The 13,563-nt window shown below is 37.2% G+C and overlaps 1 protein-coding gene across 1 annotated transcript in view; it reads right to left on the reverse strand.

Annotated features, from left to right (window-relative positions):
* rptor (regulatory associated protein of MTOR, complex 1) overlaps positions 1-13,563 on the reverse strand; it is a 425,184-nt gene that overhangs the window by 379,741 nt on the left and 31,880 nt on the right. The window lies entirely within an intron of this gene.

Below are 13,563 nucleotides of genomic sequence, written 5' to 3' on the forward strand. Positions count from 1 at the left end.
TATATATATATATATATTGGAATCGGCGTGAGTGGCGTTACCTCTGGCCGTTGCTGAGCTAAGCTGGGCCGAGAGATCGCTGAATCGGCGTGAGTGCCGTTACCTCTGGCCGTTGCTGGGCTAAGCTGGGCCAAGGGATCGCTGAATCGACGTGGGTGTCGCTATACCTCCTGCTGCTGCGGGTCTACGCAGGCCGAGCGATCGCTGAATCGGCGTGAGTGGCGTTACCTCTGGCCGTTGCTGAGCTAAGCTGGGCCGAGAGATCGCTAAATCGGCGTGAGTGGCGTTACCTCTGGCCGTTGCTGAGCTAAGCTGATAAGGCGAGGGATCGCTGAATCGACGTGGGTGTCGCTATACCTCCTGCTGCTGCGGGTCTACGCAGGCCGAGAGATCGCTAAATCGGCGAGAATGGCGTTACCTCTGGCCGTTGCTGAGCTAAGCTGGGCCGAGGGAGCGCTGAATCAACGTAGGTGTCGTTATACCTCCTGTTGCTGCTGGTCTATGCTGGCCGAGAGATCGCTGAATCGGCGTGAGTTGCGTTACCTCCTGCCGTTGCTGAGGTAAGCCGGGTTGGAGGATCGCTGAACAGGCCTGAGTGGTGTTACCGGGCTGAGGGATCGTTTGACAGGCTGAACGTTATCTCTCCTTGTTGTTGAGGTAAGCCGGCTCAGGGGATCGCTTGTCAAGCGCTGCTGTTGCTAAGCTACATTTGACTGCCTGCTGGTGAAGGTTCGCTGGTTAAGGTGCATAGTTTTCTCCTGTGTTTTTGATGTTTCGGAGTAAGCATCTGCCAAGGTGACTGCTTTAATTGTCTTATAAGCATATAAACTGATATATTAAAGTTTACTTTAAGGGAAAGATCTAGAGAAATAGGAGAAAAGCAAAAAACTTGTTACGATGTTGTTAAAGTAACGATTTCTTTACTGTGTCAAATGGCCAGTTAAATGCTGATCTGACCACTGCTTCACTTTATAATGTGCTCATTTTAGATGGTATAAAATGTACTGTTGCTTTTGAATTATTGCTTCTGGATGCGTTTGCCTGTAGGGGCACTTATTGGCCCGCTGTACATCATAGCAAGGTATCTAGTGCTTCGAAATCTTTCTCTAAAATTTTAATCCTATTACTCCTTCTGGTTTCTGGAAATGTGAGCACCAATCCAGGTCCAGATTTGTTTCTTGAAAGTCTACATCAGCTTCCAACCCCCTTAGAATTTAGTAATAGACATGGGCTTGGCTTTCTTCATATAAATGCTAGAAGTCTTGTTCCCAAATTAGATATATTTAAAACTTGGTTCATGATCTCTAAACCTGATGTTGTAGTAGTGTCTGAAACTTGGTTAAAACCTTCTGTCTCTGATAATGTTTTATTTATTTATGGTTATAGAATTTTTAGATCTGATCGTAAAGGTAGGGCTGGAGGTGTTGCAGTTTATATTTCGGACAAATTTCAGTGCTCTGTTCGGCTTTCTAAATCAATTCCTAAGCAATTTGAACTTATAGCTGTGGAAATAAAAATTGGGAATATTCCACTTATTGTCATCGGTTGTTATAGGCCCCCCACTGCCATTAATGATAGTATCACTAGTCTGTCAGAGGTGATATTAAATTTTCATTCATCTGAATTAATCTTGTTGGGTGATTTGAACTGGGATTGGATGACTGAGAAGTCTGAGAACATAAAGCGGGTTTGTGATTCTTTAAATCTAAAACAACTTATAAATTGTGCTACCAGGATAAATCCTTCACAGCTAGATAAAGATACACTCATTGATGTTATTTTAACAAATGCAGCACATAAATATGTTGCTGTTGGTGTTTTTCCAAACGATATGAGTGATCATTGTGCTATTGCATGTGTTAGGAGTACAAAATTACCCAAATCCGAAGGTCGGACTGTTCTCAGACGTTGTTTCAGGCATTTCTCGGAGCAAGCTTTCCTTCAAGATTTATCCAGAGTGAAATGGCTTCAAATAGAATTGATTCCTACTATTGAGGATGCTGTTGCTTTTTTTCAGCAACATTTCTTAAAGCTTGCAAATAAACATGCCCCTATTAGGAAGTTTAGAATAAAAAACAGAGACAACCCTTGGTTTTCTAAAGATATAGCTGACCTAATCCATGCCAGAAATAATCAATGGTCAATAGCTAGAAAAACACAGAGTGCTAACGACTGGTGTCTTTTTAGAACTCTTAGAAATCAGTGTACAGCGCTTATTAGAAAATCTAAAGCTGAATACTATTTGGCGCAAACGTCAATTAGTTTGCATGACCATTCTAAATTCTGGAAAACTATTAGAGCATTACAAAATAAGAAAGTTAATGGCTTCCCCCACCAGTTGAAAATAGGAAGTGCTGTGATAACAGAGCAGAGGGATATGCTAAATGCTTTTAATGAGCACTTTGGAAAGGCAGGTCATATCTTTGAGAAAACATTGGGTGAAACCTCTATTGTTCAATATAATTCCCAGGTAGAAAAAGGTGAAATTCCCCATGGCGAAACCAACATGGAGGAATGTTGGAATAATCTATTCCTGGCGGAACCTATATCCCAGTCACTACCAGGGGAAGTGGTTGCTGATATTGTTTCTTCTTCAATCCTTGAGTTTACGCCATTCTTGGAATCAAAAGTTTTACATGTTTTGCAGAACATTGATTCCAAGAAGGCAGCTGGGCCAGATGGACTTGATCCTGGTTTGTTAAAAATGGCAGCAGAAATTATAGTGAAACCACTCACTTATATTTTTAACCTGTCCATTTGCACAGATACAGTGCCTATTTCGTGGAAGCAGGCTTACGTCACACCATTACTAAAATCTGGGGATCCATGTGATGCAAATAATTACAGACCTATCTCAAATCTTTCGGTTTTAGCTAAGGTTTTGGAGATTTTAGTGTCTGAGCAATTAAAAACTTTTTTGGTTTCACAAAATATTCTTAACAACATGCAATCTGGTTTTAGATCTGGCCACAGCACAGTTTCTGCCTGCTTAAAAGTTATCGATGATATAAAAGCGGCAATTGATAAAAAGTTATTCTGTATGGCTGTGTTCATTGACCTTACAAAGGCATTTGACACAGTGGACCACTTCATTCTAATCAAAACCTTGTTGAATATTGGTGTTGGTCATAGAGCTGTAAATTGGTTTCACAGCTATCTCTCTGAAAGGATGCAAATTGTAAGACATGGGAATGTAACATCTGACCCTGTCATTCTAAAAAAGGGTGTCCCACAAGGATCAGTTTTAGGTCCTTTGCTTTTTATTATCTATATAAATAATGTTTGTAGTGAATTTAAATATTCACAGTATCATTTGTATGCCGATGACACAATTATGTATTCTTGTGCCTTTACACCTGAGACTGCCTGTGCAAATTTGCAGTCAGATTTCACCTCATTACAATCCGCCTTGTTTGATTTGAAGCTACTTTTAAATGCAAAAAAGACGAAGGCAATGATTTTGCCCCCGTAGGTACTAAAGTCCGAGTTCTTGCTATTAAGACACTCCAAGATGAAGCTATTGAACTTGTTGATACTTACAAGTATTTGGGTATCTGGCTTGATAAAGGTTTTACCTTTAAAAAACACATTGAAGCTCTCGCTATGAAACTTAAATTCACTCTGGCATTCTTATATAGATTAAAATCTTGCTTTTTTAGGACTATAAGAAAAAGACTGGTTGCAGGATTATTCCTGTCTTAGATAGATTATGGGGATATCATCTATCAATTTGCTTGTCAATCTACTCTGTCAATACTAGACCCTCTTTATCATGCGGCTCTCAGGTTTATTACAAATGCTGGTTATCAGACACATCATTGCATCTTATACAATATGGTAAGTTGGCCGTCACTTAAATCGCGCAGGATGCGACATTGGTACATTTTTATTTATAAAGCGATTTTAGGTATCTTGCCGTCTTATATTTATTTAAAATTTGTTCGTACCCAAAGTACATATCGATTAAGATCTAATGATGTACTACTTTTTAATGTACCAAGAATGAGGACAGAAGCAGGAAAGAGGGGTCTGTCATTCTATGGTCCTTCGTCCTGGAATAAACTCCAGTCTAGACTTAAGATTGGTGCGCTAATTTCATTAGCTGCTTTTAAAAAAAGAATATCGGATATGCGGACGGACATGTGTAATTGCTTTAATTAATGGTGGGTGGATATTGACTTCTAGCCACTATTTTCGTTTGTTTATATATTTTAAACTCACTGCATCTAAACAAGCAAATATTTTGTAAATTTTGTGTAAATCTGCATTGTATTTTATATTGTAATTTATTTTCTTGTAACCTATGATTGCACGTGCTATACAGGACTCCCTTGTAAAAGAGACTGTGTCTCAATGGGACTTTTCCTGTTTAAATAAAGGTTATATATATATATATATATATATATATATATATATATATATATATATATATCAGAGATTGCTGAGGGGTGTTTATAAATATCTGGGTCATTTGGGATGTTTCTTAATGTTTCTTAATGACAGAGGTTAGGTACAGAGCAGTCTACACAATCGTTGAACTAGGCTGGAGGCGTAAATTCAACAGCACAGTTTTTCAGCACTTCTCACCATTTAACCCAATGAGCATGTTATACAAAACTCTCAGACATTGACATTGCCTATTGATTGCCTTTTCATCCTTATTTATAGTGTGAATTCAGTACACACTTGTATCCTTTATAAAAATTAATTTTTATATAAATATTTATCTTTTCTTCTGAAAATCTGATGACATATTTTGCACACAGGTAAAGGTGCCCAATATCAGTCATTTCTGAAAATAAATTACAAAAGTAAAAAAAAAAAAAAATGAGTTTTGGAAAATAGCTCTTTATTTGATTATCATAAAAATGTGTTTTCTATACAGAGATATCGACATCGGTAAATATCGGAATCGGCCATAACAGCAATATTAATATCGGTAATCGGTATCGGACACAATTTTCACATCGGTGCATCACTAGTCATAAGTGAACTGTTGAGAAAGAAACCGGATGTTTGTCAGTTTTTTCGGTCCGTGCAGTCGGTCTTAAAGTGACAGCACAGACATAAAATTCCTACTGTTGTCTGTGTCATTAATGTTAATATAACAACAAAATACACCTTTAACAAAGATGAAACTATATATAATTTCTACAGTGAACAAAGTGTTATTTTACAATTTAATTTCTGTACCTGTATACTACACTGTTAGACTTCATAACTGTTGTTTAGTATTCATCTCTGCTTGTAATTTGTGTATTTGTTATTTTATCATTATATATGCATGTTTTATATATATATATATATATATATATATATATATATATATATATATATATATATATATATATATATATATATATATATATATATATATATATATATATATATTATTTTTTCTGTTCCGAAAAATGATCCGATCCGTGGCGAACCGTGAATTTTGTGATCCGTTCCACCACTAGTGCAAATGCATCTTTTTGCCCTTCCAGTTCAAGAGACATTTCTCAAAATATCTTCTTTTTTGTTCCACACAAGAAAGAAAAGCAGGGATTTCTATCTTTTTTTAGGAGTCACTTCAAGAAGAGCTTACTTTACTTCCAATCATCTTCTTTCTCTATCTTGAGTGTTTTCAGCAGTTCACCTGCATCAGGTGGCACACACAGACATGCTTGTGCTTTTTTCAGTTTCTGATCTTTGCGCTGTGGTAGATCAGGTCAGTGGGGTCCCTTGCTGTGTCCCCATGACTCACTGACCTTTCCCTGACCACAGGAGCTCATTAGTATTTGCATATGGGGTGCTGAAGAAGACCAGACATTTTACCCTATTGACATTTATCTTGAAAGGTACAATGAACATTAACTATTCCAAAAAATGCTATCATGTCTGCTAATAACATTTGTCAAACAAACAGTCCTACCCAGACTCATGTCATAGAATGGCACAGTAGTTGACATATCAGGTTGTTATAACAAATGACAGAGCCAGTGTTTACTCTCTTCGAGATGTCAGTCTTCCGAACTGACTGACTTAGTGTCCTCTGCCTTAATCTGTGAAAGGAGATGTCCCATGGCATGAAAATATAACTTTATGAGGTTTTTTAACATTAATATGAGTTCTCCTAGCCTGCCTATGGTCCCCCAGTGGCTAGAAATTGTAATAGGTGTAAACCAAGCCCTGGGTATCCTGCTTCGCCTTTGAGAAAATGAAAGATCAGATGTGCGAATCTTGAATCTTCCCCTTATGTCGTCATAAGAGGAAAGGTTACCTCCCCTTTCTCTGCTTTGCCTGCAAAGAGAATTTGGCCGGCCCATGAGAAAATGAGCTATGCAAGCGTGATATTGTTTTTTCCTCGAGAGACATCATGGCTTGCAAATGAGCGAAGCATGGAAGTTGCTCAGTGTTTGAATATACAAATGAACACAAAAGTATTTTTTTAGTTCCTTCATCCGAGCCTCTGAAGAACCAGTGGGTTATGTGAATTTCTGATGTGTAATTGTTCAAGTTCAGACAGATAATCTTTCTATCAAAATCGTTCAATACTGTTTATGCATCAGTAAATCAAGCCAGTGACTAAAATATCAACTTCACATCATTTCTCTTAGTAGGACGAAAATAATCTTATTTAAACTGTGATAAACTAAAATACTTACAGAAAGTAATCAAAGAACAATCCATTTCCAATCGCGTAGCTGTCAATCACACAGCGCGAGTTTATCTGGACACTTACCAAAACTCGTTATGAAATCAATGACGCTGTTACACTGCACAACAAAGCTCTTACTGTATTTACATCATGTTTGCATTGGTGAAAGCATTAGTGAGAGTGCAAAAACTGTGTTGCAATGATAAGATCTTCATTCGCTCAATCAACAGACTGTCATCTGCTCAATGCTCATCACTGCAACCTTTTATGTGATGGGAATAGATCTAAATACTTTAAAAACTTCTCACGATTCGTTAATCTCGATAGCTGTAATAGTAAAAACGTATAATAGCTGTAGTCAATTGAAAAGAGAGTTCTCTGCGCTTCTGTAATCCACAAACAATCCGGTGCAACCAGGGCAGGACAAAACAATTCAAACAAAAGGAATCGCCGGTGCAGCACAGATGTCTACTGATTAAAATATTTATTTAAGGTGCATAACAATAAATGACTAACGTTTCGATGTGGTTACATCTTCATCAGAGTCCTTGGAGAGAATGAGCAATGAAGCCATTAATAAGGATCATCAACAGGTGTGATTAAGGGGGCGTTGGCCACCCAAAAAAGTACATCCCTCTGAACCAAGGTGTCACACTCATAAGGTGTCACAAGGTGTCACACTCATTATGAGTGTGACACCTTGGTTCAGAGGGATGTACTTTTTTGGGTGGCCAACGCCCCCTTAATCACACCTGTTGATGATCCTTATTAATGGCTTCATTGCTCATTCTCTCCAAGGACTCTGATGAAGATGTAACCACATCGAAACGTTAGTCATTTATTGTTATGCACCTTAAATAAATATTTTAATCAGTAGACATCTGTGCTGCACCGGCGATTCCTTTTGTGTGTATAATAGCTGTAATAGTAAACGTTTTCGAGAGAGTTCCGCATGTAATGCTAGCTATTTCATATGCAAGCATGTCAGCCAATCACAGCAGTGAGCGTTTACACTGAAGTCTCACAGCAGACACGCCCTTTCAAACAGCGTTCAAATCAGAGGCTAAAATCAGCCTAGGAAAAATGCCTTTTATTTCAAAATTATGAAAAAAAATGTATCTAAAAAACATACTAACATTATAAGGGCACGCCAGGAAACATTATAAAATAATAAAATATCCATGCCATGGGACCTTTAACACTAAATTACACAAAACTTTAAATAATATTTGACATCAGATGGTTTCATGATTCTGTGTGTAAATTAGTTTTTTAACAAAAAAAAAAATTGTACGCCTAAGTAGATCATATATTCATGATTGTCACCTCTACACTGCATGTCGCTAGCCTCTGTACTGTCACTTGTAGGCATTCCTAGTCCTGTTGCTCTGTTATTGGTAGACTGACCAGTTTTAGTCATAATCTTTTGACTAAAATACCATTTAGTTTAAGTAATATTTTAGTCATTTGAATTGTTTGTCTAGTTTTAGTCGACTAAATATCATGAAATTTTAGTTGACTAAAGCCATATTTGGACGGGGGACTAGTTTTCTAAACAACGTTTGAGTTACAGTTCTTTTTACTTGACGTCTGCAATTTCTTGTAACGATTTGGACAGGACTAACATCTCTGTGTTTATTACAGAGGTGGGAGTGTGTGTTTTCTAGATGTGGGTGTTACGGTCATGTGCTGTGCTTGCGTGCATCACGTATGTATGTCTTTTAATTTACTATTTCTCTGTGCTTTCTTTTCCGTATCCAAAAATCAAAGGCATTAACCCCATAAATGCCGAAGTAAAGGAATGAACAGTAGGGGTGTAACGATACACTCATGTCACGATTCAATACAAATTGCTATACTGAACTCATGATACGATACTACTGGGATATTTTAAGTCAAAATACAGAAGAGTATTTTTATTATTACTTTATTATTGTTAAAATAATATTATTATCAAGACTCACAAATATTACCCCATTGCATTATTATTAGGGGTGTGACGAGATAAGACACGAGATTGGGTTCAATAGAACGAGACGAGATTTTTGCACACTACTGTATATAAATCCTCAATGACAAAATTCATGACTAGAAAAATAGTCTGCAGGTGCATTTTTAAATGTTTTATCTAATAAGCTTGTAATGAATGTCATTTCAGCTCTACTTTGAGTATGACTTATCAAATGCATTGAAAGACAACAGTATACAAGCACTGCAAAAGTTGTTGCCACAAACTCCACTGACTGGCTTTTCTCCTGTATGATCTCACATGAGTCTCTTCAGACCTTACTGTACATGAATTAGCTTCCAGAACTTCTGATTGAGGCTGTGTGCGACCTTCTAATTGAACTTCTTTCCACGAATTGAACATATAAATAAAAACGGTATAAATAACAAAAAATAAATACATTTTTGGTCTTATTAAGTGCAAACAATAAGTGCAAGTGCAACCATAATCAAAGTGCAAATAGAGACCAAAACAGAGACCAGATCCACAACTACACAGTCAATAGATGGCTTCGATATTGGGAGAAAGGCTATTGTATGCAGCCTAATTTGCCGCATCAGGGAGCTGGTGTTTTACTTTCAAATTCGCAATTGTGCATTCTACAAGATAAGACATTTATCAGACTCTTAGGCTCTATTGCGCAATGAATCCTTCATCATCATCATCATGCGATCAGTGAACTGTGATTCCTGCTGAAATGTGTGCGGCTACAACTCCTGCTGGATGAGCAGAGTAGCCGATTACAGTAGTTTACAATGGTTTTTATTTTTTATAAAAACAGCTAAACAACAGAGGAGGCATGTAATGAGATCTCGTTACACCCCTAATCATTATACATATATATAGTAGTTTAATGTAGTAATGTCATTGAAACTAACCCTAACTTGTCCCGCCTCTCCCGATATTAATGCACTATACATATAAGAATAAACCATCTAAAATGCTTTGAATAATCATACTACTAAAACTACATGTGATGTGGTGATTTAAATGATGTTTGCGCTTTCACTTTGAGAAGTGACGTTTCAGCGCGTATGCGCTTCAGGTGATCAATGCAATCAATTACATTTCTAATCGCAAGAAAGCATGTCAAAATGACTATTCCCAAAATGTAAAAGGTTAGCCCACACACATTTTTTTATTCTGCATTTACTTATTCATGTTGTTTTCGCGCGTTGCGCAAGCATTTGAAAGTCTGTTTACAACAGTATGCGTGTCATTATGTTCATCATAAAGCCATCGTGTCTCTTCAGAAGACTTGGATTTGGATTAGACCACTCGATTGATTTTCTACAATTTATGATTTTTGGATCATTTAAGTTTTAGAGGAATGAACTTAAAATAGAGGGACAGAAATCTCATGTTTTATAAAAAAATATCTTTGTGTTTGGAAGTTGAACGAAAATCGTATAGGTTTGAAATGAGGGTGAGTACGTGATGACAGAATTTACATTTAGGCCCCAATATGTAAATTATACCTCATAAAAACGAACACTATATTGCAAATCATAATGTTTACATAAACGATAGACTACACATCGTCACATTTTTATATCTCGAAATGATGTATCGTTACACCACTAATTAACAGCAAATCACAACTTTCACAATTTGACTGCTGCGTTACAGTATAAATACTTAGTAGGCTGCATATCAACAATCTGGCACTTCAAAACATCTTGTAATCTTCAAAGGCAACTCTATAGTTGTCACGTGTTGTGTGTGTTTTGATTCATGTTTGTATTTCAGTTCTAGTGTTTTTCTGTCAGTTTGTTGATTAGTTCAGTTCTCCTCTGTTCTCTCCCTCTTTGTTTCAAGACACAAGGTTTAAATGCACAGCAAACAGAGGAACTAATGAGACTAATAAACGAGACACAACTGAACAGAACTAACTCAATCAGTTACGTTAACCTTGCTAATAAATAATGTTTTCACTTGAATTTTATATCCGCTGCAGAGCTTATAGTTACGGCCCGTTCAAATGAACGCTGGACGAGTCATTTGCTCAGTCGTAATAAGTGATTATTTTGAATTCCCTATAAATTAATTAATAATACTCTTTGAGCTAAATTGACCTGTCCGACCCTTACAGTTGTATGGTAGACCCTGCAGGGCTGCCAACTCTCACGCACTGACCTTGAGACTCACGCAATTGACACTTTTCACACGCTCTCACGCCACATCCATTTTCTCATGCACAGAAAAATCGCGAAGCAAAGAGGACACGGAGACCGACAGACAAAACAGAGCAGGTTATTTATGATATAAAAAAATCTAAGCTCTCAGATTCTGTCAATTTTATTATGAAATTCAAACAATAAATACCATTTTGGCGCTCGTAATATGACGTGGCAGATCCCTTGCGCACCGATCATTGGGCGGCAGTGGCTCAGTGGTTCATGTTGGTTGTCTACAAACCGGAAGGTTGGTGGTTCCATCCCCGGTTCCACCTGACCAAGTGTCGAAGTAATGAGCAAGACACCTAACCCCAGCTGCTCCCAACGAGCTGGATGGCGCCTTGCATGGCAGACACCGCCGTCGGTGTCTGAATGAATGGGTGAATGTGAGGCAATATGTAAAGCGCTTTGGTGGCCATGGGTCTGTTGAAAGCACTATATAAACGCAGTCCATTTACCATTTACCATCTAAATAAACACGAATGAACAATTTTGAAAGATACAGTACAACATATAATGTATCTTTCAGTAAGGAAGCTATTTATTTCTAAACTTCAGCGGCAGAGGTTGAAAACCAGCTCCTGAAACCAGCTTCTTTTCTTTAAAAAGATAAATATAAAGTTCCCACCTCAACAAAAAGCTGTGAGCGAGCGCATACAGGCACGTCTGCCTCATAATACAACATTAAAAAGCTATTTCTGAATAAACGTGTCGTCCTCGCCTTGTGGTGGCTTGGGATTCAAAGGGGAATCGGATATGCATGTGGGAATCGGATATGCGGATCTCGTGCGGATTTTTGTCATCTGGCAGATGAGAATTAAGAAACCTTCCTGCAAAGCTACAGTACTGTGAAAAGTACTGGAACTTGTTAAAATGCTGTAAAGTGAGAATGCTTTCAAAAATAAAATCACAAATTGAATTTATTTATGATTTAACTTCTATTAACTAATTCAAATCAATATATGGTGTAACGACCCTTTGCGTTTAAAACGGCTTTTGTCCAGGTACACTTGCGCATAGTTTTTCAGGTAGCTTTGCAGGAAGGTTTCTTCAAGCATCTCGGAGACGTTCCCGCAGTTCTTCTGGATTTAGTCTGTCTCAGTTTTTTCTGTGTCTTTATGTAATCACAGACGGACTCGATGGTGAGATCAGACCATACCGGCTGTTGTCAGACTCCTTGTGCATACACAAATCTCACTGGATTATTATAATTAATGGCAAAAAGAATGTTTGGAAATGTAAACTGATATTTCTTACTGACACACTACAGCAAAAGATATAAATAATTGACTTAAAACCATATTGCTGTTAGCTTTCGACACACGCTGTACGCGGTACACCAATCACAAAAGACTGGGCCATATGGCCAATCAAAGCAGAGCAGAGCAGGCTCGCGGAATGGAGGGGTTTAGAGAGACTGATTCGTCCGAGTCGTTTGAGAATCATTGAAAAATGTGGTGATGTTCAATGTATATTTTATGAGAAAATATAACTTTTTTTTACTTTGATGCAAGTAAACCTGTTGTAGGAGACCTCCAAAATTAGGAGTCTTTAAAATAGCATAATAGTGGCATTTTAACATCTTAAACCTTTTAACTTTTGAACATAGAATATCAAATAGAAAAACATATTTTTCACAAAAATATAAATTGTTCTATACTGTTATTTATAATATAAATATTCAATACTGCATCCATATTCCTGCACTGTATCACACATCCACCTGTATAAATCATGTTTATTTTGAATTGTTTTCATGTTTAAGGCAATGGTGACATCCTCTTATAAACATCCATAATTCTACTTTGCAGAAAATACATGTTTTAGACACTCAAAGAGTGTACAAAGAGTGCATAGTATTTAATATAATATTTAAAATATTAGGCTAATTATTATTCCGTGTTTTGACAATTTAACAATTGTTATAGTCTATTGTTATAATACTGTTTTTTGCTTCTTTTTTATTTAAAATAGTAGGCTACTGTCAGTGATTGCATTTATTTGAAATATTTAAAAAGTTCATATTCAGTAATGTAGTTATCTAAATCTACTGATGAAATCAGGCATTATGAGAACTAGAAAGTATTCGCTCCATACATTAAGTATTGCAAACAGTAGTTCAATAATATCATTAAATATCATCCTGCAGGCTTAATAAGAAATTATAAACAAGGTGTTCATGCAGCCATGTCTCTCTTACAGAGTTTGGAAGCAGTTGGAATGGCAATAGACAAGTGTATGTCATGAACGATTAATTTGGAGAGATATACCAGCAGAAGCAGTCATGATGAATAGTCAATTTGTATAGACTAGAGTTGGGGTACTCGAACTCGGACTCGAGTCCAATTTTGAATGAACTCGGACTTGTCACGCACTCGGGTGAATTTGTACTCGGACTTGACATGGACTCGGACATTTTAGACTCGGAAAATTTGCCGAGTACAGTCGAGTCCGGGCACTGGAGGACACAATATTTTATTATTAAAAAACTAAACGAAACTACTCATTGTGTTGTTTCAGCATTGAGCCTTGTAGCCAATCACAGACAAGTATATTACGCGCATGAACGCAGTGACAAATCAGAGGCATTTTAGAGTCACCATGCGGAGAATTCGCTCAAAATGTATGTTCAGAATCAGCGCAAGCTTTATCCTTTCGCAAATATCCTCATAAACAACAAAGTCTAGACGCGATGTAAACAAGAGATTCACTGTGCAGTTCGGACAACTTCAGTG

Source organism: Scardinius erythrophthalmus, assembly GCF_964197995.2.
Source record: "Scardinius erythrophthalmus genome assembly, chromosome: 12".
In the NCBI taxonomy this organism is placed as follows: domain Eukaryota; kingdom Metazoa; phylum Chordata; class Actinopteri; order Cypriniformes; family Leuciscidae; genus Scardinius; species Scardinius erythrophthalmus.